Genomic DNA, 23,096 nt, shown 5'->3' with positions numbered 1-23,096 from the left:
ACAGGGTCTCTACCTCGCGCAGCAGTGCTCAGGTTAAAAACTGTGCAATAAAATAAACTGGATAGCCAAAAACATTTCATGATACTATTGGAATAGTGACATTATGATAGACTAGGGATGGATCGGTGTTGAGTCAAAGAGAGGGGAGCAGGGAGAGTCAGGGAGAAAGAACGTGGGGGGAGGATATGAGAGAAACAGGCAGTGCGCAGTCGGCAGAAAGCCTCAATCTTAACTCTTGGACTAGCCCACAATGCACTACACACACCCTTTTCATCTTTCTCAACTGGGCTATTTCAGAGCTAAATTACAGTGACACAGCAGGGAGGGACAGGCACACACACGCACACACACGCACACACTTAATAACAGGTTAGAGGGTGGACCATCCCTGCCTGTGTGGCCAACACACCACTGACATCACACCACTAAGGATGAGGTTTGAGAGGAAGACGATGGGTGGAGAGGCAGCTAGACAGCCAGAGGGTGGAGAGAGAGAAAAGGGACAGAGGGAGGCTGTTGAGAAACAGTGAAGGGGGAAAAAGGGCTAGGGAGTATGACAGAGGGAGGAAAGAAGAGTGCCAAAATCCCACAAGAGAGAACCCTGAGGTTCTGCCTCCTCCCCCTCTTCCGGTCTCTGTGCTCCCTGCCTGGTTGGTCCTTAACATGTTTCACTCTCAACCCATTACAGCACATGGTTCGACCTTACAGACAAACAGGCGTGTGGAAAACCGACTTGCCCTTGCAGCCTTTTTCGACATATGTGACACACTTGTTCCTTCCTCTCATGGCTGTTCACATGCCAAGACAAAAATAATGTTACCGAAATCCCTCCCTCAACAATTGCTCTCTTTACGTGAAATGTATGCATCAAATGCACGTGACCAATAGGGCCTGACCTGTAGCCTATCATAATCGCATCAATAAATAAGTTAGAACAAACTTAAAATCAAAACACATTGACAGAAAAATGGATGTAGAGGACATGACAAATCAACTCCAAAACAGGGGAATGTTTACTAGTTGCTCAGGAGGTAATGGGGAAGTCAGATGCATGGAATGAATTTGACTAGTTGAAGAAAATACTGGAGATCAAGAAAAAGGTAAGAAGCAAGCGCTGCATGCATATTATGTCTGGCAAACAGGTGCTGTTAGATTAAAATCACATTTTGGAACCATGTAAAGTGTTGCAAAGGGTAAGACTCCATCAAATCATCAGCGCTCCCGCCATTTCAATTCGAGGTGAAAATGATGAATCAGACACCTTATCGATAGCAACAGATCATAGTCCTTCTGGAATCAGAAGTTTTTTTGACTCTGTAGGAACGTAGTCAAAGAAATGCTGAGGAATGTCTTGCTCGAGCTGTGTATGCAACTGGTTCAACTGATGCTCATAGGCAATGAGTATTGGAAGAGATTTGACTGTTCTTCACCCAGCATACACCCCTCCAACCAGACATGATTTATCTTCTAAATTTGCTGGATGCAGAGTTCAACATAGTTCAAGTGAAGGTCAAGCAAATCATAGAGAAAGCAGACTATTGCAATCACCTCTGATATGTGATCAAATGTTTGTGGGCAAGGAATAATTAACTACATCTCCACCCCTCAACCAGTGTTCTTCAAGAGCACAGACAAGACACACCGGTCTCTACATTGCAGATGAGCTGAAGGCAGTCAATGACCTTGTACCACAGAAGGTATTTGCACTTGTGACAGACAAAGCCGTGAACATGAAGGCTGCTTGGTCTAAAGTGGAGGAGCCCTACCCACACAGCACACCCATTGGCTGTGCTTCTCATGCATTGAATCTGCTCCTCAAGGACATCATGGCACTGAAAACAATGGATACACTCTACAAGAGAGCCAAGGAAATGGTTAGGTATGTGAAGGGTCATCAAGTTGTAGCAGCAATCTACCTCACCAAGCAAAGTGAGAAGAATAAGAGTACCACATTGAAGCTGCCCAGCAACACCCGTTGGGGTGGTGTTGTCATCATGTTTGACAGTCTACTGGAGGGGAGGAGTCTCTCCAAGAAATGGCCATATCACAGTCTGCCGATATGGACAGCCCCATCAAGAGGATCCTCCTGGATGATGTATTTTGGGAAAGAGTGGTAAGCAGCCTGAAACTCCTGAAATCTATAGCAGTAGCCATTGCATGGATTGAGGGAGACAAAGCCATCCTGTCTGATGTTCAGACTCTGCTTGCAGATGTAAGAGAATAAATCCATACTGCCCTGCCCACTCCACTGTTGTTCCAAGTAGAGGAAACCACAGTTCTGAATTACAACCAAAAGCGTAAAGACTTCTGCCTGAAGTTCATACACGCTGCAGCGTATGTTGGACCTCAAGTATGCTGGCAAGAGCATCCTGTCTGGTGCAGAGACCAACAAGGCCTATGTGTCTCGCCACTTTGGCCTGGATGAGGGCAAGGTTTTTGGCAGTCTGGCATAGTACACTTCCAAGCAAGGGCTTTGAGATGGAGATGCAATATGGCAGTTGTGTCAAAATATCTCAAAAGCCACCTGGTGGAAGGGAATTTGTGGATCCGAGGCGCTTTCCCCAGACTCAACATCAACAGTGAAGAGGTGACTCCGGGATGCTGGCCTTCTATGCAGAGATGCAAAGAAAAAGCCACATCTCAGACTGGCCAATAAAAAGAAAGATGGGCAAAAGTACACAGACACTGGGCACAGGAACTCTGCCTAGAAGGCCAGCATCCCGGAGTTGCCTCTTTGCTGTTGACGTTGAGACTGGTGTTTTGCGGGTACTATTTAATGAAGCTGCCAGTTGAGGACTTGAGGCATCCGTTTCTCAAACTAGACACTAATGCCCTTGTCCTCTTGATCATTTGTGCACCGGGGCCTCCCACTCCTCTTTCTATTCTGGTTAGGGCCAGTTTGCGCTGTTCTGTGAAGGGAGTAGTACACATCAGTGTACGAGATCTTCAGTTTCTTGCCAATTTCTCACATGGAACAGCCTTCATTTCTCAGAATAAGAATAGACTGACGAGTTTCAGAAGAATGGTCTTTTGTCTGGCCATTTTGAGCCTGTTTTCAAACCCACAAATGCTGATGCTCCAGCTACTCAACTAGTCTAAAAGGCAGACAGTTTTATTGCTTCTTCAATCAGGACAACAGTTTTCAGCTGTGCTAACATAATTGCAAAAGTCTTTTCTAGTGATCAATTAGCCTTTTAAAATGATAAACTTGGATTAGCTAACACAACGTGCCATTGGAACACAGGAGTGATGGTTGCTGATAATGGGCCTCTGTACGCCTATGTAGATATCCATTAAATCTTTTTTTTTTTTTTTAAACAGTTTCCAGCGACAAGTCATTTACAACGTCTACACTGTATTTCTGATCAATTTGATCTTATTTTAAATGGACAAATAAACGTGTTTCTTTCAAAAACAAAGACATCTAAGTGACCCCAAACTTTTGAACGATAGTGTACATACAGTACCAGTCAAGTTTGGACAAACCTACACATTCAAGGTTTTTTTTCTTTTGACTATTTTCTACATTGTACAATAATTGTGAAGACATCAACACTAATGAAATAACACATGGAATCATGTAGTAACCAACAAAGTGATACATCTAAATAGTTTTTAATATTTGAGATTCTTCAAAGTAGCCACCTTTGACAGCTTTGCACACTCTTGACATTCTGTCAACCAGCTTCACCTGGAACAGTCTTGAAGGAGTTCCCACATATGCTGAGCACTTGTTGGCTGCTTTTCCTTCACTCTGCGGTCCATCTCATCCCAAACCATCTCAATGTTTTATGAAGTGAAATAAAAGATCCCAGAAATGTTTTATACAGAAAAAAAAGCTTATTTCTCTAAAATGTTGTGCACAAATGTGTTTACATCCCTGCTAGTGAGCATTTCTCCATTGCCAAAACAATCCATCCTTCTGACAAGTGTGGCATACCAAGAAGCGGATTAAACAGTGTGATCGTTACACAGGTGCACCTTGTACTGGGGACAATAAAAGGCCAGTCTAAAATGTGCAGTTTTGTCACAACAGATGTCTCATGTTCAGGGAGTGTGCAATTGGAATGCTAACTGCAGGAATGTCGACCTGAGAATTTTCAAGATAAAGCTCATTTTCTCACACATTTCAAAACAGAGCTAGCTCAAAAACAAAGAACAAATAATTACAACTTATTTTTAAGAACACAAGCTCTTCTTTAACTTCTTATGGCTGCAGGGGCAGTATTGAGTAGCTTGGACGAAAGGTGCCCAGAGTCAACGGCCTGCTCCTCAGTCCCAGTTGCTAATATATGCATATTATTAGTATTGGCTAGAACACACTCTGAAGTTTCTAAACCTGTTTGAATGATGTCTGTGAGTATAACAGAACTCATATGGCAGGCAAACACCTGAGAAGAAATCCAAACAGGAAGTGGAAAATCTGAGGTTGGTCGATTTTCAACCCAGCCCCTATTGAATACACAGTGGGATATGGATAAAGTTGCACTTTCTAGGGCTTCCACTAGATGTCAACCGTCTTTAGAAACATTAAATGAGGCTTCTACTGTGTTGTGGAGCCGGATGGGAGATGTTTGAAGTCAGTGGTCTGGTAGAGAGCCAGGTCCTGGTCACACGCATTACACATGATAGCGACCTGCGTTCCATGGCTTCTCTACAGACATAGGAATTCTCCGGTTGGAACTTTATTGAAGATTTATGATAACATCCTAAAGATTGATTCTATACTTAGTTTGACAAGTTTCTTCGACCTGTAATATAACTTTTTGAAGTTTTCGTCCGATGTTCGGATGGACCTGCACGAGCGTTTGGATCTGTGTACTAAACGCGCTAACAAAAGTAGCTACTTGGACATAAATAATGGACATTATCGAACAAATCAAGCATTTATTGTGGAACTAGGATTCCTGGGAGTGCATTCTGATGAAGAGCATCCAAAGGTAAGGGAATATTTATAATGTGATTTCTGATGACTCCAACATGGCAGATAATTTTATTTATTTTCTGAGCGCCGTCGCAGATTATTACTTGGTTTGCTTTTTCCCGTAAAGTTTTTTTGAAATCTGACACAGCGGTTGCATTAAGGAGAGGTATATCTATATTTCCATGTCTAACAATTGTATTTATCGACATTTATAATGAGTATTTCTGTAAAATGATGTGGCTCTCTGCAATATCACCGGATGTTTTTGGAACTAGTGAACGTAACGCGCCAATATATACTGAGATTTTTGTATATTAACTTTATCAAACAAAACATACATGTATTGTGTAACATGAAGTCATATGAGTGTTATCTGATGAAGATCAAAGGTTAGTGATTCATTTTATCTCTATTTGTGCTTTTTGTGACTCCTCTCTTTGGCTGAAAAAATGGCTGGGTTTTTCTGTGAGTTGATGGTCACCTAACAATTCTTTGTGGTGCTTTCGCTGTAAAGCCTATTTGAAATCGGACACTGTGGTGGGATTAACAACAAGATTACCTTTAAAAATGGTATAAGATACATGTATGTTTGAGGAATTTTAATTATGAGATTTGTTTTGAATTTGGCACCCTGCACTTTCACTGGCTGTTGTCATATCATCCCGTTAACGGGATTGCAGCCCTAAGAAGTTTTAATATGACACCACATTCATCTCAATAAGAAAAACACACTTCCATTGTGTAAAGACACTCACTATCAAAAACAATTAACAAAAAATCCTAGAATATTTAAATTGTAGTACACTTGCCTAAATTATTCAATGTACCAAGTATAACATTATAGTTCTAAATATTATTTACATATAATTAATAAAAATATTATCCAAAATGTGACCAATGGACAATATTCAGAAAGTATTTGAAAACCCACAAAGTAGGCTATTTGATTGACAACGATTCTTACTTCTGTAATAACTATTCAGCGACTATTTAAAAAAAATGTAGATAACCTCAATTAAATTTAGTACAGACTGACAAAATGTAGAAAGAGCACTTTTAATAACAACTCCTAAACCCCATGCAACTGTAAACTTTAGACCCAAAGTTTACAGTGGTACATTCACTCTGTGGTACAAGAGTGAATGGTGGAACTCCATGGAAATGTAGGCTCCCTCTCGGCTGTGCTTTGCCTCTGCTTCCTCCTCTTCCTCTCCATGTTCCCTCGCTCCATTTCTATCCCTCCTATCATCTCTAAACTCCTCTTCCTCCCTGCTGCTGAGCCCCAACTCTCCACATCAATTCCCTTGCTTTTACTGACCTTGAGGAACAGACTAACAGAGGGAGACAGAGCAACAAATAGGATACAATTGTGGTCAGGAACATCATCCCTCTCACTCTCTCTTTATGTCAACCATACACACACTCTTCCTAATAGTTACTTATTTTCCATAATAAATTGTGTTTGTTACACGCCTCCAATTCCACCCCACACAGTATCATCATGATGCTATAGAGCACTTACAATCAAAATAACTTTATGAAGCCCTTAGTTAGTAACCAGATTGTTTCCCAGTTCATGGTGTGCATATGTATGACAGACTGATGGATAATTAGACAGGATAGAGCACACAAAAAGACGTTCACAAATAGATGGATCATATTCTAACCAAAAAGGCTATATACGGTAGAGGTCGACCGATTATGATTTTTCAACGCCGATACCGATTATTGGATGACCAAAAAAAGCCACTACCGATTTAAAATATATATACATTTTTATTTATATATTTGTAATAATGACAATTACAACAATACTGAATGAACAATGAACACTATTTTAACTTAATATAATACAGAAATAAAATCTATTTGTTCTCAAATAAATAATGAAACATGCTCAATGTGGTTTAAATAATGCAAAAAGTGTTGGAGAAGAAAGTAAGTGCAATATGTGCCATGTAAAAAAGCTAACATTTAAGTTCCTTGCTCAGAACTTATGAAAGCTGGTGGTTCAATATTCCCAGTTAAGAAGTACTTTTTGTAGTTATTAAAGGAATAATGATGCGTCGACTATTTCTCTCTATACCATTTGAATTTCATATACCTTTGACTATTGGATGTTCTAATAGGCACTTTAGTATTGCCAGCCTAATCTCAGGAGTTGAAAGGCTTGAAGTCATAAACAGAGCATTGCAAAGAGCTGCTGGTGAATGCAGTAAAGTTTGAATGAATGCTTACGAGCCTGCTGCTGCCTACGACCGCTCAGTCAGACTGCTCTATCAAATCATAGACTTAATTATAATAAACACAGAAATATGAGCCTTTGGTCATTAATATGGTCAAAACCGTAAACTATCATTTCAAAAACAAAACGTTTATTCTTTCAGTGAAATACGTAACCGTTCTGTATTTTATGGAATGGGTGGCAACCCTAAGTTTAAATAATCCTGTTACATTGCACAACCTTCAATGTTATGTCATAATGATGTACATTTCAAATTAGTTTGCGACGAGCCAGGCGGCCCAAACTGCTGCATATACCCTGACTCTGCGTGCAATGAATGCAAGAGAAGTGACAATTTCCCTAGCTAATATTGCCTGCTAACATGAATTTATTTTAACTAAATGTGCAGGTTTAAAAAAAATACTTCTGTGTATTGATTTTAAGAAAGGAATTCATGTGTATGGTTAGGTACATTCGTGCAGCGATGGTGCTTTTTTCGCAAATGCGCTTTTGTTAAATCATCCCCAATTTGGTGAAGTAGACAGAGTCAATGATAAATTAACAGGCACCGCATTGATTATATGCAATGCAGGACAAGCTAGTTAACCTAGTAATATCATCAGTGATTATGTGAGGATTGATTGTTTTTTATAAGATAAGTTTAATGCTAGCTAGCAACTTACCTTGGCTCCTTGCTGCACTCTGTAACGGTTTTGACTTGAGGTTATTATTTATAGGGGTGCCAGGTAGGTTTGTGCCTACCAGAGAAAACATTAGTTTCTCCTTTTAGTTTGGGTGGGGATGAGTCCCATCTGGTCCGTCAAGTCTACACCAATACAAAGGACTTATGTAAAAGTCAGGATGGAAATAAACTTTTCATAAACCCTTAAAACATTGGAAAGAACTTCAAAAACAACTATATTCTTTTGCGTGGGTTGTATTAGCAACAACAATGATTACACACATATAATAATATCACAATGAGTTCTGGTTCCTCCAGAAATGTCCTGTACCTCGGGCCTAAAAAGAGTCCAGCCCGGTAAAGGAGTTCAGTGAACTCAAGTGACTTTTGTCACGCAATGTTTGTCCGTTCATTCCGTGTAGCGTAAACCCAGTATTAAACATACAATCAATATAACAATTATTTTACCACAGAACTTTAAAGCGTATCAACTCTTACTAAGTCCTCAACTACAACTAACTACATAAATCAAAGTATACATCGCATCAAAACAAATGAAATACCGTATACAAAAAGGTGGTAGTCAGTCGGTCAGTCAGACAATCCAATCCGCCAATAGATCTCCAGCGGAGAAAGGCCACGAAGAACGGAGAGGTGTAGTCCACGGACGCAAAGAGTGGATTCGATCCTGGGTAAACTCTCTTAGGCTACAAAACACACGTTTAACGGCAACAAAACAAACGGAATAGAGAAGCTTCGGCACTGAGGGTTGAACACATCCTCATTCACGTCTCCATCACAACCCCACTTTTGCGCAGCTGATGCTGGCTATTTAATTGGGAATTAAAGGGAAAGCTCCCTATTGGAAGGAGCTGCACTGAGACGGTTCAGAATAATTCAGGGCCGTCACAACTCGCGTAACAGTTGGTCAGCCGGCCACACAGTTTCCTCATGGAATGCAATCGGCATCCGAAAATGCAAATTGTTATGAAAACTTGAAATCGACCATTCCGATTAAAATCGGTCAACCTTTAATGTACGGTACACACTTCAAGCACCAAGGTCAGGATACTTTTCACAGATGGTAAGAAGTCAAAGTATGTACCAACAGTTTACAGTTTCAACACAACTATTGTTTATGTATTTAGGTTGTTGAAAGTAAAATATTACAAAGATGACACTGTGCAATTTAGCCAAACGGGTTTAGAATAATTCTTCATCTATTTTGATGGGGATAGTTAGCTGGTTGTCTTTATAGGGAGGGAGTGAGTCGATCAAGTGACAGCATCACGAGTGAAGCACAATGTGCCCCCCCAACTCTTGTTTTCTTGCCTGACTGACTAACTACAAATGTTGCCAATGTTAGCTGATAAGTTATGAAACTGGGACAGTTTCCAAATGAATTGCATCGGTGGAAACAGGTAAAAAAAGCAACTTGTTAGCTGGCTATGTAAACTAATATCACTGCATCTCAATAACATTTGAGCACCACTGAGCGGGCATCTACCCTAACACTACAGCTAAGCTGTCAGATAATAGGAAAACAAAACAATGTACAGTCCACTCAGAAAGTATTCAGACCCCTTCAACATTTGTTTAACGTTACAGCCTTGTTTTAAAATTGATTGATTATTTTTCTCATCAATCTACACACAATATCCCATAATAACAAAGCGAAAAAATGTTTAGAAATTTTTGCAAATGTCTTAAAATAAAAAAAACAGAAATACCTTATATACATACGTATTCAGACCGTTTGCTATGATACTCAATTGAGCTTTGGTGTATCCTGTTTCCATTGATCATCCTTCAGATGTTTTACAACTTGATTGGAGTCCACCTGTGCTAAAGTCAATTGATTGGACATGATTTGGAAAGGCACACACCTGTCTATATAAGGTCCCACAGTTGACAGTGCATGTCAGAGCAAAAACCAAGACATGAGGTCGAAGGAATTGTCCGTAGAGCTCCGAGACAGGATTGTGTCAAGGCAGAGATCTGGGGAACATAACCAAAAATTGTCTGCGGCATGGAAGGTCCCCAAGAACACAGTGGCCATTCTTAAATGGAAGAAGTTTGGAACCACCAAGACTCTTCCTAGAGCTGGCCGCCCAGGCCAAACTAAGCAATCGGGGAAGAATGGCCTTGGTCAGGGAGGTGACCAAGAACCCAATGGCCACTCTTGACAGAGCTTCAGAGTTCCTCTATGGAGATGGGAGAACCTTCCAGAAGAACAACCATCTCTGCAGTAGACTGGACAGATGGAAGCCACTCCTCAGTAAAAGGAACATGACAGTGCGTGTGGAGTTTGCCAAACGGCATCTAAAGGACTCTCAGACCATGAAAATCAAGATTCTCTAGTCTGATGAAAACAGGATTGAACTCTTTGGCCTGAATGCCATGAAACCATGGCACCATCCCTACTGTGAAGCATGGTGGCAGCATCATACTGTGGGGATGTTTTTCAGCGACAGGGAGACTAGTCAGGATCGAGGCAAAGATGAACGGAGCAAAGTAAAGAGATCCTTGATGAAAACCTGCTCCAGAGCACTCAGGACCTTAGACTGGGGCGAAGGGTCACCTTCCAACAGGACAACGACCCTAAGCACACAGCCAACACAATGCAGGTTTTCATCAAGGACAAGTCTCTGAATATCCTGGTGTGGCCTAGCCACAGCCCGGACTTGAACCCGATCTAACATCTCTGGAGAGACCTGAAAATAGCTGTGCAGCGACACTCCCCATCCAACCTGACAGAGCTTGAGAGGATCTGCAGAGAACAATGGGAGAAACTCCCCAAACACAGGTGTGCCAAACTTGTCTTCTTGGGTATGATGCTACAAGGCTGTAATTGCTGCCAAAGAAGCTTCAACAACGTACAGTAATGGGTCTGAATTCTTATTGTAAATGTGATGTTTAATTTGAATAGATTTTCAAACATTTCTAAAACACACTATACATGGTATACACACAGTAGTGTGTAGATTGATGTGGAAAAACATCTATTTAAATCAATTTTAGAATAAAGCCAACAAAATGTGGAAAAACTCAAGGGTTTTGAATACTTTCCGAATGCACTATTTAGTGCTCAATATGTTTGGAACATCAAATAGCAAAAAAAATAAAAATCACATTATCGAATCGCAATACATACAGATGAAGTCGGAAGTTTACATGCACTTAGGTCGGAGTCATTTAAACCCGTTTTTCAACCACTCCACAAATTTCTTGTTAACAAACTATAGTTTTGGCAAGTCAGTTAGGACATCTACTTTGTGAATGACAATACATTTTTCCAACAATTGTTTAGACAGATTTTTTTACTTATAATTCTTTTAAAAATTGTAGACCTCCACAAGTCTGGTTCATCATTGGGAGCAATTTCCAAACGCCTGAAGGTACCATGTTCATCTGTACAAACAATAGTATGCAAGTATAAACACCACGGGACCATGCCTCTGTCATACCGCTCAGGAAGGAGCCGCGATCTGTCTCCTAGAGATGAACGTACTTTGGTGCGAAAAGAGCAAATCAATCCTAGAACAACAGCAAAGGACCTTGTGAAGATGCTGGAGGAAACAGGTACAAAAGTATCTAGATCCACAGTAAAACGAGTCCTATATCGACTTCAGCTGAAAGGCCGCTGAGCAAGGAAGAAGCCACTGCTCCAAAACCGCCATAAAAAAGCCAGACTATGGTTTGCCACTCCACATGGGAACAAAGATCGTACTTTAGAGAAATGTCCTCTGGTCTGATGAAACAAAAATAGAACTGTTTGACCATCATTATGTTTGGAGGAAAAAGGGGCAGGCCTGCAAGCCGAAGAACACCTTCCCAACCGTGAAGCATGTGGGTGGCAGCATCATGTTGTGGGGGTGCTTTGCTGCAGGAGGGACTGGTGCACTTAACAAAATAGAAGGCATCATGAGGTAGGAAAATGGTGTGGATATATTGAAGCAACATCTCAAGACATCAGTCAGGAAGTTAAAGCTTGGTCACAAATGGGTCTTCCAAATGGACAATGACCCCAAGCATACTTCCAAAGTTGTGGCAAAATGGCTTAAGGACAACAAAGTCAAGGTATTGGAGTGGCCATCACAAAGCCCTGACCTCAATTCCATATAAAATGTGTGGGCAGAACTGAAAAAGCATGTGTGAGCAAGGAGGCCAACAAACCTGACTCAGTTACACCAGCTCTGTCAGGAGCAATGGGCCAAAATCCACCCAACTTATTGTGGGAAGCTTATGGAAGGCTACCCGAAACGTTTGACCCAAGTTAAACAATTTAAAAGGCAATACTACCAAATACTAATTGAGTGTATGTAAACTTCTGACCCACTGGGAATGTGATGAAAGAAATAAGAGCTGAAATCATTCTCTACTATTATTCAGACATTTCACACTCTTAAAATAAAGTGGTGATCCTAACTGACCTAAAACAAGGAATATTTACTAGGATTAAATTTCAGGAATTGTGAAAAACTGAGTTTAAATGTATGTCTAAAGTGTATGTAAACTTCCGACTTCAAATGTATACAGTTTCATATCGCAATATTATTTTGGTCAATATTATGGTAATACTTTGACTCCAATTATCGATTTGTAAAAAATGCGAGGTTGGCTGTACCTGCGGGGCTTGGCTAGAAGGGATATAACTTTTGTCAAATTAACCTTAAATTGAATTTTGGGAAATTATGGCTAACCCTATTCTGTGCGTTGCCATTCCTCCAAAATCATGTCGTTGTCACACCTCCCTTGCCAGAAGTGTGCTCTATACACAAAATTAACATACATCATCTTTTGATGGGGTTTTAAGCTACGATTTCCTGGCCACCCACACGCACTGTTGCGCCTACAACACTAGTTAGTACTATTGGAGCTGCCCCCAAGAAAGGCATTTTATTGATGAGTTGCGAGGCGTCACTGATTTACACTGGGTTCCCACCCCTATTTAGCTATCTTTCTACCATGGACTTCGCCAGGCTTCCCATATTAGGGAAGCCTGTTTCATTACGAGACTAACCCTTCTTCTAATCTTAACTTAAATTTTCCCAACCTGCTATGTTAATTATCCTAACCTGCTATGCAAGTTCTGCTAACCTGCTACAAAAAGCCAAATCTGACTAAAGCTAAATCCCATCTAGTCAAAAGCGTACCTGCTCCAGAACTACAGTATTTTTCATGCTGCAGCTTGTTCTCCATCTTTTTAGTGAGCCAGCATGTTTTTTTCCACTTTTATTTCCATGACTGATCAAAACTAAATTCTTATGCTCTCTCGTCTAGTGCATAATATGTTTGGAACATCAAATCGCAAAAGATGAATACAATCGCAATACATACAGAATTGGGAGAATCACAATACATATCGTATCAGGAGGTCCCTGGCAATTCCCAGCCCCGACACACATACCTCCCGTCTCCTCAGAACACAGCATGTCTCTCCACACTTTCACTCTCTAACCTACTGCTTGTGATGGCTCGCCGAAAGGCTAGGCAAGGAAAATCAAATCAAAGCGCCGAATACAACAGTTGACATTACAGTTAAGCCCTTCCCAATGATACGGATTATATACTGAACAAAAATATAAAAACAACAATTTCACTGACTTACAGTTCATGCAAGGAAATCAGTAAATTTATTAGGCCCTAATCTATTTCATGTGGACTGGGCAGGGACTCAGCCATGGGTGGGCATAGGCCCACCCACTGGGGAGCCAGGCCCAGCCAATCAGAATGAGTTTTTCCCCACAAAAGGGCTTAATTACAGAGAAATACTACTCCGTTTCATCAGCTGTCCGGGTCGCCTGGTCTCAGACAATCCCGCAGGTGAAGAAGCCAGATGGAGGTCCTGGGCTGGCATGGTTACACGTGGTCTGCGGTTGTGAGGCCGGTTGGACATACTGCTAAATTCTCTAAAATGACATTGGAGGCGGCTTATGGTAGAGAAATCAACATGAAATTGTCTGGCAACATCTCTGGTGGACATTCCTGCAGTCAGCATGCCACCCGCATGCTCCCTCAACATGTGGCATTGTGTTGTGTGACAAAACTGCACATTTTAGAGTGTCCTTTCATTGCTCCCAGCACAAGGTGCACATGTGTAATGGCTAATCATGATTTTTCATTAGCTTATTGATATGCCAAACCTGCCATGTGGCTGGATTATTTTAGCAAAGGAGAAATGCTCACTAACAGGGATGTAAACACATTTCTGGGTTCTTTTATTTCAGCTCATGAAACATGGGATCAACACTTTACATTAGTAACACACAATATAGTTGGTGAACATATCGGAATCGGCCGATGTCTAGTTTAACACCTGATGTGCAAAACCGATGTCAAAGCTGACGTGCATACCCATATAACAACGATACCTGATGTAATTACGCCACGTAAAATTTTGCGCTATATGTGCAACACAGCATTCCTAAACTAGCCCACAATGTCTGCTGTATGGATTGAGCAGTCAACAAGTAGAGCAGTCATTAGAAAGAGTAACAACATTTCAGCGAGACAACTCAAAAGGTAAAATCCATTAAAGCCAAGATAATGGAATTCCTTCCCCTTGACAATCAACCGTTCTCTGTCGTGGGTGATATTGGTGTTCGCTGACTGGTTGAGCACCGGTTAACACTACCAAGTGCGCTATTTTTCTGATGTTGCCCTACCGGAGTTAGACAGTAATAGCGTCACTGCTATTAGCTTCACAACATACATACTATGGAACGTCTTTTGGGTCTTTGGGTGTCAAAAAAGATACAGTAGCACTGTCAAAGCTGTACAAAACAGTCTGCAAACACGATGTGAACGATGTGTTTAAAATACCACATTGGTAATAAAGCATAATTTGTTCGACCGCAACTTCTGGGGTATTTAGCTTTAGCTTGGTACCTAGCTAGAACCAATACAACCAGCCTGAAAACAATGACCAGTAGAAACTGCTGTCATTTCTGTTATTCTTAGCAATGAATTAGGAATCATTGTGAGTAAGTATTAGCTAGATTGCCACTTGTTCGCCTATTGAAACTGAACTTCAGGTCATGAAAATAAATAACTAGCCAGCTACTTAACCCTTTTGCCAAAAGCTAACGTTATAAGCAGCCAGCTAGCTTCATCCGGCTAGTGAGGCTCAACCGGACTGGGATATGTGTTGCGAAGCTAGCCACAATAAGGATTAGGCACAGTAGTGGAATTTGCTGAACTTATAGCTTATAGCTAACTATATAGCTACTGAAACATGTGTAATTTTGCTATGTTTTGGGGAAGAACATTGTTTGCATCCATGAGCTTTTTTTATGACCAACACTGTAGGAGCATGAGACAACTTTACCAGCGTCATAGCATACGTATCGATAAATCGTTGTGACATTAAATACGAGTGATAGTGTAATCAATGTGTAATAACTACGTAAAAAATGTACGAATGTGATGTGCAGTCATTCAGGTCCTGATTGGTCAAATAGTGTTATTTGACACGTCAAGACCCAAACGGCGTTCCATAGAAATCCTTGAGAATGAAACGACTGAACAAATGAACAACGAAACAGCACAGCAAGTAAGTGAAATAGGTTTTGATTATGTTTTACTGGTAATTGGGATATACGTAAATGCCAACAAAATAATGTTTTGGTCAGTGTGGTGTGTGTGTAACCTTTATTTAACTAGTAAAGTCAGTTATTAAGAATAAATTCCCCGGCCAAACCCGGTCGACGCTGGGCCGCCCTATGTGACTCCCAATCACGGCCAGATGTGATACAGCCTGGATTTGAACCAGGGACTGTAGTGATGCCTCTTGCACTTAGATGCAGTGCCTTAACACACACATGGACACAGCGGTCTAACTATTCAACTGTTCTAGAATGCTTAAAAGGCAGCAAAATGTTAAATATCGGTATGAAAATGGGTTACATTTGCTTGTTGTCAAAATGTACAAAAGAATTGTCCTCTAGCTATCGTTTTTGGAATTTGAGACACTCACTGTCATTTTAAAAGTATATTGAGTTTGTTCCACCCCCAAAACAAACTTTTTAATTTATTTACTCAAACCACCCGCAGGCCGTATGTTTGACACCCCTGATAAAGTGTAATGTTCTAACCCATGCTCACACTTAAAATAGCCTAGCCATTTTCTTACTGTGTCTTTTAGCCATTAACATGCAGAATTAAGTTCGGCAGTAATCCGCTGTGGGCAACATGGCATTAACATTTCCTAATATAAAATCTACCCCTCTTTCATACACAGTTTAATTGGGCCAGATTAGCTACAGCTGAACTGAGGCTCTGCTGTCGTTTCCACATCTTCTCTTGTTCAGAATCTAATCTGATTTAACAGTTGTGTTGAAATGACCATGAGACTAAGTAGGATGAAGTTGTCAGTTTCCCTAGATCAGGGGTGTCAAACTAATTTTGACACAGGGGCCGCATTCAGTCTTCAATGAGGATTCAGAGGGCCTTATTGAAAATTGGTTGCATTTCTTCACCATCAGAATGTGCAACAAATAAAATAGTACTTAATCCATCATTTTTGAATTGCAGATGCTCCCTGAAAAAGTATATTTCACTAAAAAAAAAACACCCAGGGGCCGGATTGGACCCCCTCGTGGTCAGTTTTGTGATTCACCTCATAACGAATTGTGGGAAGATAAACTGATCCTAGATCTGTGCCAAAGGGTAACTTCTAACCTGAGCATGCCATCCATGTAGGCTAACCAACATCAGTGCCAAGAGATTGTAGTCCATCTATGTGACAGACACTGCAGCAAACAGCACCATCTACTGGTTATCTGGTAATGTTCACATTCTATAATAATATGCTTCCAATCAGAGCAGTTACATAATGCCTGAATGCATGGAGAAGTCACAACATGCCACCCTTTATATGATGAAAGGGAAAAAAGTGGTTCACACGCCCCACTCCCTAACCTCATCTCCACTACCGCAGCAAAACAAGTCAAACCGTCCAGGACTTATTTAACAAACAGCCTACAATAGAGCACCAAACCAGAGACCGACTGTGATCCAAACAAACACTATCCTCATGTGTGAGCTCACGCACTTTTGTGCAAACACAGACATGGCACGTTTCAGAACAGATTTCCCTATACAGTGTCTTGGGCAAATATTTTATGGAATACATTTTCTGATGTGTAGCTAGTAGCTACGCACGCACACACACACGGTTGGAGCTACATAATCACTCTGCATGACATGTAATTTCCACGAGTAGTCTCTTATTCTCTTTACAGCCTGTGACTCAACCAGCCCATCATCCGGAAATCACAGACTGTGTGTGTGTCTGCTCTCTGTCTCCACACCCTCCCAGCCTACACTGGTGTCTTGTCCAACTATACCGTGCTTGGGGGAACAGGATAAGAGATAAAACTGTCCAGTTTGAGTGTTTGTTGCAGCTCATTCCAGTCGCTAGCTGCAGCGAACTGAAAAGAAGAGCGACCCAGGGATGTGTGCGCTTTGAGGACCTTTGACAGAATGTGACTGACAGAACAGGTGTTGTATGGGGCAGAATTGTGTCTCCATCTATGGGAGTACAACATAACATATGAACTGTCTAAGCAGTTCCCACAATAACTGTCCGAACAGCTAGAGACTTAGCCGACATGCCCTGACCATCTTCCCTCACATCAACATGAAATTGAATTAAAGCTGCATAATTTTTCTCAGCTATGCAGGTCTAACAGAGAGGGGTAGGGTCAATTTGTTCTGCTCATGACTCCTGCCTCTGGAATGCCATGCCAGTGATGACGTGAGGAGTGGTACTGTAGGGAACATTGAGAATAAAATGGAATGTCCCTGTACTCCCTGTGCTCTAGCGGTATGTATTTTACAAACACAGCCCCCTCTGGTGCAGTAACAACTGGGAGGGCTTTTAAAAACAGTGGTCTGTCAAAATAAGTCTGCCCCACATTGAGCTATTACATTTTCTAACAGTAAGAGGGGAAGGATGTTACACAGACTTAGTTATTCCTGAAGCAAGATTTGTAACAATCAACAGGCTCTCCATTACCCAGCGTGTAGAAAATCTGCTCCGATGCCAAATCAAGATCGCTATCCCTGACTTGTCTGTCATTTTTTTAAAGGATAACTCATAAATGATATAAAAATATAAGTTTATACATTCATTCATTGGCACGGTATGTAAAGACAAAACACACCCTGGTCTCTCAACAAACAGAAATAACTAAATTACATACGTACTAGCTCAGGTGCATCCTGTTTCCATTGGTCATCCTTGAGATGTTTCTACAACTTCATTGGAGTCCACCTGTGGCAAATTCAATTGATTGGACTTGATTTGGAAAGGCACACACCTGTCTATTTAAAAGGTCCCACAGTTGACTGTGCATATCAGAGCAAAAATCAAGCCATGAGGTTAAAGGAATTGTCAGTCGAGCTCCGACGAGACAGGATTGTGTCGAGGCACAAATCTGGGGAAGGGTACCAAAACATTTCTGCAGCATTGAAGGTACCAAACTGGAAGAAGTTTGGAACCACCAAGACTCTTCCTAGAGCTGGCTGTCTGGCCAAACTGCGCAATTGGGGGAGAAGGACCTTGGTCAGGGAGGTGACTAAGAACCCGGTGGACACTCTGACAAACCTCCAGATTTCCTTTATTGAGATGGGAGAAACTTCCAGAAGGACAACCATCTCGGCAGCACTCCACCAATCAGGACTTTATGGTAGAGTGTAGTTTATAGTTAGTAGTAGTTTATAGTTAATAGTTTATTAGGTCATTATTTTCTTAACTCTTCTTGAACTGCACTTTTGGTTAAGGGCTTGTAAGTAAGAATTTCACAGTAAGGTCTACACTTGCTGTATTCGGCACGTGACAAATAAAGTTTGATTTGATTTACTCCAGAGCGCTCAAGACACCAGACTCTGCAAAGCTGTTATAAAAGGCAAAGGGTGGCTACTTTGAAGAATCTCAAATATATTTTTGGTTACCACATGTTCCATGTGCCATTTCAGTTTGTCTTCACTATTATTCTACAATGTAGAAAATAGTAAAATAAAGAAAAACCCTTGAATGAGGTGTCCCAACTTTGACTGGTTACTGTATATAAATGTGATTTCAGTATTTTATAAATTAGGTTTTTTTAAAAATTCTAAACCTGATTTTTTTTGTCATTGTGGGGTATTGTGTATAGATCGATAAGGGAAAATACTACTGAATCATTTATAGAATTAGGCTGTAACAAAATGTGGAAAATGTCAAGGGGTCTGAATACTTTCTGAAGACACCGTGTGTGTAATGTGTGATATATTTTATACGAGTGGGCGCGCGCACACACACACTAACCCCGTGCACTGTCCCACAGCTCAGCACTGAAATAAACGCTGGGAACATTTTTGTTTGACAGAAGAGGGAGGCTTTTTGACAAGCGTGGAAACGGCTGGAATGGTGTGAACCACGGCTGTTTTCAGTGAATTGGATGTGCTCCGTTGCCATTTTCTGTAAACACCGAAAACAAAACGAGGCAATTTGATAATGTGGCTTTGGGCTGTAGTCTAGGGTGCCTTGCCAAGTAGCCTAATATTGATAGTCAATATCACTAATTAAACAGCACGACCACATCAGTGTGCAACTCGCGGTTTGAAAAATGTGTTAATACAAATCAACATTATTGACAAGGCAACTACAACTTGTGTGTGCAAATTTGACAAACAATTTACTATAAATTGCGAAATGGAAAGCAAACAATGTGCTAGAGGAAAGGAAAATAGTGCAAAGTTTGTAACTCTTACCTCTCGGTCCAACACGCGAAACCTCGCCTTGTTATTTTATCCGTAAATTTTCCGAATTGACCAAATAAATCAACCTCACATCAAGAGTCTCAATCAAAAATCGGTTGGACTGTGTTGTGGAGTCCAACACCCCGAAGTAGCCTATCTAGAGTTCAGTGGAGCAAATATTTCCGTTAAGTTTTTTTTTTTCCGGCTACGGCCGAAAGTCAAGTCTCCTCGCGATTTGGAGTGGAATTCACCAGCTGACAGCGCTTCAGAGACCGTGACGTAGGTCAGACATTGTCGCGTTCAAACCAACTCGGAAATCTCAGACTTCTGACTTTAGTGCGTTCAAGACAACTATGTACTCGGGAAAAGACAAGCTCAGAATGGGAAAAATAGTTTTGAACGGTCATCCACGTCGGAATTCCAAGTCGGGAACTTGGACATCTTTCGAAAGAGCTTCAACTTTCCCAATGACCGAGGTCATGATTTGACCAAGGTTATTTTCGAGTTCCCAGACGGTTATCTTCTGCTCTGTTCCACCAATCCAGTAAATGTGGATGCGGAGTTAAACTGGAGTAACGCCTTGCTAACGTTCAAAAGCGGAAGTCGTGTCACAGGCTCTCGTTCCATTTAACCTAAAAACCGGAACATCCGGTTGTTGTGGACTCGCAAATTATATTTGTCAACAGAATATATTTTCCCTCAACTTGTTCCCTTGACTTTCTCATTGGTCCAAAAAACTATAGCACAATGAATGCATTTTTTTTACTGATCTGTGCTGTGGTTTACTCACGCTAATGTCCTGTTTAGCAGACCAGTCAAAAGCTCAAAACTTAAGCAAAACAGTTGTCACTATGCTCTGAAACGTCTTAATTACCAACCAGTGGTCTTAATGCAAATCATGAGAGCATTAAAGATGTATATCAAATAATCACGTCGTCGCTGGCACACTGGCAGTAGGATGCAGGAGGACAATCTCTTTCTCTCTCTTTACCCAATCTTCACTAAGCCAATATTCTTTTTATTATTTACAAGCTACTTACATATAATGCATTCACCCGCATACCTATAACAATATTAGGCAAATCATCATCTATAAAACTTCTTCTTCATTGTCAAAAATCTATCTGAATCTAACAAGGGAGCTTACGTATCCAGTTGTATTCAGCTGTTGGTTCCAAATATATTATTTTAAACAATATATATATATATATACAGTTGAAGTCTGAAGTTTACATACACTTAGGTTGTAGTCATTTAAAACTTGTTTTTCAACCACCCAAAATTTCTTGTTAACAAACTATAGTTTTGGCAAGTCGGTTGGGACATCTACTTTGTGCATGACACAAGTGATTTTTCCAACAATTGTTTACAGACAGATTATTTCACTTAAAATTCACTGTATCACAATTCCAGTGGGTCAGAAGTTCACATACACTAAGTTGACTGTGCCTTTAAACAGCTTGGAAAATTCCAGAAAATTATGTCATGGCTTTAGAAGCTTCTGATAGGCTAATTGACATAATTTCAGTCAATTGGAGGTGTACCTGTGGATGTATTTCAAGGCCTACCTTCATACTCAGTGTATCTTTGCTTGACATCATGGGAAAATCAAAAGAAATCAGCGAAGACCTCAGAAAAAAAATTGTAGACCTCCACAAGTCTGGTTCATCCTTGGGAGCAATTTCCAAATGCCCAAAGGTACCACGTTCATCTGTACAAACAATAGTACGCAAGTATAAACACCATGGGACAACGCAGCCATCATACCGCTCAGGAAGGAGACACGTTCTGTCTCCTCGAAATGAACGTACTTTGGTGTCAAAAGTGCAAATCAATCCCAGAACAACAGCAAAGGACCTTGAGAAGATGCTGGAGGAAACAGGTACAACAGTATCTATATCCACAGTAAAACGAGGTCGATATCGACATAACCTGAAAAGCTGCTCAGCAAGGAAGAAGCCACTGCTCCAAAACCGCCATAAAAAAGCCTGATAGCGGTTTGCAACTGCACATGGGGACAGATATCGTACTTTTTGGAGAAATGTCCTCTGGTCTGATGAAACAAAAATAGAACTGTTTGGCCATAATGACCATCGTTATTTTTGGAGGAAAAAGGGGGATGCTTGCAAGCCGAAGAACACCATCTCAACCGTGAAGCATGTGGGTGGCAGCATCATGTTGTAGGGATGCTTTGCTGCAGGAGGGACTGGTGCACTTCACAAAATAGATGGCATCAGGGGGTTTGAAAATTATGTGGATATATTGAAGCAACATCAAGACATCAGCTTGGTCGCAAAGCTTGGTCGCAAATGTGTCTTCCAAATGGACAATGACCCCAAGCATACTTCCAAAGCTGTGGCAAAATGGCTTAAGGACAACAAGTCAAGGTATTGGAGTGGCCATCACAAATCCCTGACCTCAATCCTATAGAAAATGTGTGGGCAGAACTGAAAACGTGTGTATGAGCAAGGAGGCCTACAAACCTGACTCAGTTACACCACCTCTGTCAGGAGGAATGGGCCAAAATTCACCAAATTTATTGTGGAAGGCTACCCGACGTGTTTGACCCAAGTTAAACAATTTAAAGGCAATACTACCGAATACTAATTGAGTGTATGTAAACTTCTGACCAACTGGGAATGTGACGAAATAAATAAAAGCTGAAATAAATCATTCTCTCTACTATTATTCTGACATTTCACATTCTTAGATTCCAAGAACACAGGATGAGATGTTACTTTCCTTTGTGCAAGCACTTCCAAGAGTTAATGAACAGTGAGCGTGGCGAAATTTGGGGAGCGCATCGTCAGTAGTGTACCTTTGGTTCCTAGGGTGTTTCGGCCTTTCACACTATACACCCTCCCCAAAGGCGGCCAGCGACAGGGTGATCAATCCTACGCTTGCGTCCCATTCCCAATTAATCATAGGAGTTGCCTTGTTGTTGATAGCCAACATCCCATGGGACTATGCATGGCAGGGGCATCCTCCTCCCTGAGTCAAGCATTGTTGACCGCATACCTCCTGGCCCTCTCACTTCGGGGCCCAGCTGGAGTCTTTCCTCTTCATCCAGAGCCACTGACTGCTGCCTTCTGCCGCCTCCGATACAGCTTTGATTGCCGAACGCTGGCTCTGGCCCTTAATTCCCAGGTCTCTAAGCAGTCTGGTTGTAGATGTTGCCACAAAACCTCTGCAGCCCACCTCCACTTGTCGGACTTCTGTGTTCCAGCCATGATGCCGTGCTTCGGCAGCTAGATCAGCATAGCACAGATGTTTTCGCTCATAAGCCTCATCTACTGAGTCCTCCCCGGGTACTGTGAGCTCAATGATGAAGACCTTATTGAGCGAACGGGACCAGAGCACCATGTCAGGTCTAGGGTGGTGGTTGCGATCTCCGGAAGAAACACAAGTTGCCGGCCAATGTCAGCTAGCATTTTCCAGTCGCGGGCCAAGCACAGCTGGTCTCGCTCTAATGGTGTAGAGCCGCTCTTCGGTGGTTTAGCCCCTTCACAGACAAGTTT

General features: G+C 41.3%; 1 protein-coding gene across 2 annotated transcripts in view; it reads right to left on the bottom strand.

Annotated features, from left to right (window-relative positions):
- Nucleotides 1–20,166, bottom strand: part of LOC112248971 (kinesin-like protein KIFC3) — a 67,942-nt gene extending 47,776 nt beyond the window's left edge. Inside the window, exon 1 of one of the 2 annotated variants that reach the window (XM_024418463.2) lies at nt 19,591–20,166. The gene's annotated coding sequence lies outside the window, so the exon portion shown is untranslated. The remainder of the gene's footprint in view (nt 1–19,590) is intronic. The other variant, XM_024418466.2, reaches the window with a different exon arrangement.
- Nucleotides 20,167–23,096: the final 2,930 nt, after the last annotated feature.

Source organism: Oncorhynchus tshawytscha, linkage group LG04 (genome assembly GCF_018296145.1).
Source record: "Oncorhynchus tshawytscha isolate Ot180627B linkage group LG04, Otsh_v2.0, whole genome shotgun sequence".
Taxonomy (NCBI): domain Eukaryota; kingdom Metazoa; phylum Chordata; class Actinopteri; order Salmoniformes; family Salmonidae; genus Oncorhynchus; species Oncorhynchus tshawytscha.
This window is presented reverse-complemented; position numbering and strand designations above follow the sequence as displayed.